Here is a 6,694-nt window from a genome sequence, read left to right as displayed (position 1 = left end):
AACTTGGGAATACGACAGTATTAGCAATAGTATGCAAATTCAACCTTCCAATGATAATTTAGCATGTTTAACAAGTAACTTTTTAAATTATAATGCACTTTCTCAGCATAACTCGCTGTTCAATATTAACAATCGCCTGTTAGATTTAGTTTTTTATAGTAGGGAATGTGATGTTAATGCCTGTGAGAGCCCACTTACCCCTGAGGATGTGCATCACAAGTCGTTAGATATTAGCCTATCAGTTAGTCAAATTCCAATACTTAGCCAAAATAAAACCCCACGTAAGTTATTTTTTAAGGCGGATTTCGATTCAATACGCTCTGAATTATTGGCAGTAGATTGGAAAGTGATATTCAGTACCCTAACCGATGTCAACCAAATGACTGATTACTTTTATAATTTTATTAATAACTTAATAGATAAATTTGTTCCAACGACTTACTATCATTGTTCTGATAAATCTCCACCATGGTACACTAAGCCACTAATAAAACTCAGAAATGAAAAACGCAAATTCCACAAGAAGTGGAAGGTTTATGGCAATTTGTCAGATTATAATACTTTTTCATTGCTACGATCTAGACTACAGAAAATGGAACAAGAATGCTTTAGGTACTATATTAAGAAAACTGAGGAATACATTACAGAAGATCCTAAGCATTTTTGGACATTCGTAAAGTCAAAAAAATGTGCTAATAAAACTCCAGATAAATTATACTATCAAGGTCGTATTATTTCGGGTGGCGAGGACATATGTAATGCCTTCAATAATTACTTTCAATCCGTCTTCGAATCTGATACGAGTAATACACCTCATTCTACGAGCAACACTCATAGTAGCCAAGAAAACCAAGACTTATCCAGCATAGATTTAAGTTTCATAAATATAGACGAAAATACCATATTTAACGAATTCACCCGAATAAATGTTAATAAGGGACCTGGATCAGATGGCATTCACCCAATCTTAATCTCAAGGTGTGCTAAAGAATTGGTTACACCGTTAATATATATCTATCGTTTTTCTCTCACATCCGGAGTCTTCCCAGCCATTTGGAAAAAGGCCATTATTACACCAATACCTAAAAATAACAAAGTAGACATCTTAACTGAATATAGACCCATTTCTAAGTTAAGTATTTTCGGAAAAATATTTGAAAAAATTGTAACCAATCAATTAGCATACTTTGTCAAAAACATTATAGCTGAGGAACAACATGGCTTTATCAAATCACGTAGTGTTGAGACTAATATGGTTAGTTTCAGTGAATACTTGCTTAATGCTATGAACAGAAATTTACAGGTGGATGTTATTTACACAGATTTTTCCAAAGCGTTTGACAAAATCAACCATGATACACTGTTACAAAAGTTGTTAACCCTAGAGTGCTCGCGCTATGAGCATTTTGCCGCCCTCAGCAAATAATGTTTATTATTTTGTGAACTATACACTCCTCAAGGTCCAGCGTCCATGTAGCTGCCCTCTCGGTCTTCTCCTACATGTTACGTAAATTTGAAGAAATTCAGTGCACAGGTTACAGCAGGAAGAGAGAATTGAAGAGAGTGTGTCGCACGGGGCGGCAAAATGCTCACTGCGCGAGCACTCGCGTCAGTGAAATTAAAGTTATTTTTTTTACAATTGATATGAAATATTGTTATTTTTTCAGTCTTTTTGGGTAATAATAATGTAAATTAATTTAGGTATGTGTCTATTTCAGTTTACATTCGATTTACGATATAACTTTGTTAATTTACTACCAAGTTAATTTTACGAACAATTTACCTGGAAAAAATAGCTCTGCCTATAACTACACCACGTATAACAATAGAATCTTACATATGGACAGTACATAAGTGTTTTTTATTGGTCCGGTGGTACAAATCTCCCGTTTTGTACCACCGGACCAACAAAAAACACCCTAAAGAAGAGAGGGTACATGCCTATAACTATGTCCATATAAGAAAAATAGCAGGTCAAAAAAGGGTGCAATACATGAAGAAAGTTAATGTGCAACGAACACTTTGTGTTCATGTTTCAGTGCTGTGTTGCTAAAATAAATGCTGTAGATGACGATAACGTCTAATTTTTTTAATAATTTTGAGATTTGTTGATTTAGTGTGGCTTAAGACAAATTTATACCTAAAAGATCAAATTTTTTCCCAAAGCATGAACGATAGCTCATATATTGAACAATTATAATATAAAAACTATAAATATTACTTTTTCTAATACCATATGATTCATTTTATTCAAATTATATGCATTTATAAGTTTTCGAAATTATTAAGTGTCCAAAAAATACATTTTAATATGGGCGGCAAAATGCCGCCACGCGAGCACTCGCGTCACAAAAAATGGCGCGACTACTCTAGGGTTAAAGCTCGGAGTACATGGATCTCTGTTGCGATGGATCGAATCTTATATTCGGAATCGTAGTCAGGCGGTAGTACTAAAGGGTTTTAAGTCAAATTTTCTTGATATCTCCTCAGGAATTCCTCAGGGATCCCACTTGGGACCGTTACTTTTTACACTTTATATCAATGACATCGGAGGAGTCCTTAAGCACGCTGAACATTTACTGTATGCAGATGACACGAAGATCTTCAGGATCATCACTGACGTGCAAGCATGTTTGCTATTACAGCAAGATTTATGTGCTCTGACTGAATACTGTAAGGTGAACCAACTCTTTCTTAACGCTAGCAAGTGCTCCGTCATAACTTATACTCGTAAAATTAAGCCACTAGTTTTTCCTTACACACTACATTATAGCGAGCTACCTAGAGTTAATACTATTCGTGACTTAGGGATACTGATGGATAGCAATTTGACATATAATTCACATATAGACAGTATAGTCAATAGAGCATTTAGAAATTTAGGTTTCATAAATAGAGTTTCAAAGCCTTTTCAAAGTATAAATACTATTAAAATATTATATTACTCATTCATAAGATCTATTTTAGAATTTGCTTCAGTTGTATGGTCCCCCTGTTATCACATACACATCAAACGTATAGAGCAGGTTCAAGAGAAGTTCCTTAAAAGCCTATCATTCAAATTTCATTATCCCTGTACATCTTATGATTCAAGACTAAAACATTTCAATCTCACCCCTCTAAGCCTGCGACGGAAGTTAATGGACCTCACGTTCTTATATAAAATCTTAAACGGTAAAATTATTTGTCCATCCTTATTATGTAGAATCCCTTTTACTGTGAGATCCCATGGCCTCTTGCGTTCTTTACGTCCTCTTCGTAATAGAAATAAGTTATTTATACTTCCTAATTACAATAAAAATTATACTCGTAATAGCTATATGTATCGCACACTACACTTATATAACTCTGAATTATCAGCCTCCAACATTGACCCATTTAATGACACTATAGATGTATTTAAAAGTAAGATTTTGAAACACCTCAATCACTAATATAACTATAGTAAGTATTAGTAACTTTCCTTGTTTTTGTATATTCCATTCTATTCTATTCTTACTAGACATCATATTGTATAAGTAACCTACCTATAATCTTAACCACGCTATTTCAAATTTGTAATTGTTTCACTTAGCAATTAAATTTTCTTATAAGTCCACTAGTTGATAGTTCTCTGGATATTTGTAAACTAAAATATAGCTTAATTTTAAATTGTCGGCTCTCCGAGTCTATAATAGTATGTAAGTATTTAAACCTGTATTTTCATAACTTATGACTGTATGAAGCCAAAATAAAAATAAATAAATAAAATAAATAAATAAATAATTATGCATAAGTATACCTAACTATATAGGCATAGTTTCTGGAAGCAAAGATATTTAGTATTTCGAGATGGCGAAGTTATCAATATAGGCGTGAACAAACAGAGAATGAGTGCAATGTGCAAATCAGGCTGCAGTTCAGCAGTAGTTAGTATGGTAACAAGATGCACAGCCGCCGCCAGCGCGGGCGGCCACGGTGTCAACACTTTCACCAGCTATACCAACATTTTACCTAGGTATGTGTAGTTATTTACATCAAAAGATCAATTTATGAACCTAAACTAAAACGTATTAAGTCATATATTCAGATAAGTGTATTGACATAAGTATTTTTTCCTAAGTAACCATTTAGTTTAATGAATTTCTCTGAGTCCGGTCGTTACTATACAACATATTGTAGGTACCTGCATACGTTCTATAATTTCCGATTTGTATGGACCGCCATATAGATTCATTTAATTACTTACGAATGTTTATCAATGTATTAGTGAGGTAAGATATCGTACGTTTAGTGTAACTAGTGCGGTGGTGTCCCCGGACTCCCCGGGGCAGCGACGGCAGTGGCGGCGGGGACTCACCCGAATTAATTTTTCCCGGAATATTGAATGTTCCCGAGACTTACAGTTCAAGTTTCAAACGCCGCACTAAGGTTTAGCTAAGTTGGTGCTCCCTGAATATTATTTATTACTTTCTAACTTACTTTCGGTCGACGTGGAATTTTAAAGAATTTATTTGCCTTCACGTTCGTAAGGTTGTAAATACTGAAAGTGACTGCCAACTTTGGAACTGCATTACGAAGTCGTCCGTGCTCATTTTACTTAGTTTTTGTGAACCAATGAGTATGAATACCTATCTACTAATATATTCGTAGTAATATACTCATACTATATTAGTAGATAGGTATTCAAGTTCAGTCAGTGTATCCAACTATCCAGGAGCGGTAGGTATGTACAGGTAGTGTTGTTGTTTATAACAAGTCAATCTACGAGACTCAAAATCCATTTGGTTGATGACAATAGTTCCACCACAATGTATTGTGTTCGTATCAAAGGTAAAATACGCCAGTGAATTTTACCCATCTACTTTCCTTTCATCAAATACGTAGGCACTCAAATTTCGAATCTAACACAAAGAACAAACGAACAAAAATAACTTGACTCATATTGTTCGCAGAATAAGAAACTCGCGAGGACCGTTCAATATTTCATTTCGCTTTGTACACGGAAAATATCTATCAGACTTGTTACCTAATCTCGGATTGCGACAAACTCGGCGCCGGAAATCGAAACGACGACTGAAGAAAGTTCGCGTCGCGCCGCGCAGTGTAGCCGCTACACTGTAGCGCCGGGCGAGCCTGCTGCCTCCATTTTGTCTTTGAGCGCCGCGATCCAGTAAAAGTTTCGACAACAGTATTCTTCCTCAGTTCCACACAGAACTATGTGTCACTAGGTAGCTATGTATCTATCTACTTGTTATAGGAAAGTCGCACAAAATTTATGGATGCCCCGATAAGATGCACCGAACTTATTACGGTGAAAGATCCGATCAGCCCGTGTCGCCAGTGGCGGATTTACCTATAGGCCAAAAAGGCCAGTGCCTAGGGCGGCAGATTGAGAGGGGCGGCAAATTTGGCAAATCTGGGGCACGGCAGTGCCCCAGCCAAGTCTCGAGCAAAACGGGCAGGGCCGTACCATCTTTTCTAGAAGCGATTCGCGGCAGTTTCGCACCTATATCTTCGATGTGGACAAAGCTAGTTTAGGTTTTCGGTGAAAAATAGTAGGCATTATAAGAAGCTTAATTTCGAAATTACATGCTAATTGAATTGATAGTTTTATAGTTTAGGAGTTACGGTCGATTAAAGTTACTCCATTTTGTCACTCACTGACTCACTGACCAACTGACAAAAAGTTGGAATCTCATAGAAGCCAAGTCATATTCAAATTATTTTGTAGTTATAAATCAACATTTAGTAATTTTATCATTAGTTTTCTTTATATTACAATTATAGTGTTTATCATGATGGTCACTACCGACTTACCGACTACACATGCTCTAATACATAAATTAAGAATACTAATGTTTACGTATGCGGTTTGCGTAACCTAAAATGCCGTTTTATTTGTTTCATTGCCAAGGCATTGTAATTATAATATAAAGAAAACTATTGATAAAATTACTAAATGTTGTATATAACTACAAAATAATTTGAATAGGACTGGGCTTCTATGAGATCTCATAACTTTTTACGATGGAAAGACTGCATCGAGAGACTTGGCTTTTTTTACATTTAATGTTTTGGTGGGATAGCTTTTTTGTTTTTTTTTTATAAATAATTATACGTGTACACAATCCATGTATAAATTACGATTATAAAATACGAAAACGATTAATAAACGCTTTGTAATATTTCGATTAAACCAGATTCTGGATCATAACATATTCTTTGCTTCTGCGAAAACAGAATTTGGATCATATTATTATTTATCCAAACTTGGATAGCACTTCGCATAGCAAACCGCTGCACTGGTGATAAATTGTTCAGGTGAGACAAGCTTTTATTGCTTAAAACGGGTTAAAACTACCTATGATCTACTTGAAGTTAAGAAAAGCTTAATGCTTCTTCTTCTTTTGTGCATAGAGTCAGAACTTATGAAAGATATTTCATACGAAAATATACCTACCTAGTTAATTGATGATTAGCTATGCAAATTTAAAATCTTGAAAGAAAATAATGTAAAACTTATTTGATCTCATTGTCTTTTTTGTATTGTTTTTAAACTGTGAAGTGCAATATATTTTTTTTAACAAAAGCCATTTTTAATGACCACTCATTATTTTTAAGTTATGCCTTTCCCCATCGTATGATTAGTACATGCTGCTGTTTTTAACCTTCTACGCAAAAAGAGAGTGTTATAAGTTTGACGTGTCTGTCT

The 6,694-nt window shown here is 34.9% G+C and overlaps 1 protein-coding gene across 1 annotated transcript in view; it reads right to left on the bottom strand.

Annotated features, from left to right (window-relative positions):
• The window catches only part of LOC105384795 (neural cell adhesion molecule 1-A), a 258,015-nt gene that overhangs the window by 189,707 nt on the left and 61,614 nt on the right, over positions 1-6,694 (bottom strand). The window lies entirely within an intron of this gene.

The sequence above is a fragment of the Plutella xylostella genome, chromosome 4 (genome assembly GCF_932276165.1).
Source record: "Plutella xylostella chromosome 4, ilPluXylo3.1, whole genome shotgun sequence".
NCBI classification, from domain to species: domain Eukaryota; kingdom Metazoa; phylum Arthropoda; class Insecta; order Lepidoptera; family Plutellidae; genus Plutella; species Plutella xylostella.
The sequence above is the reverse complement of the archived record's forward strand: the minus strand, read 5'-3'. Positions and strand labels throughout refer to the sequence as shown.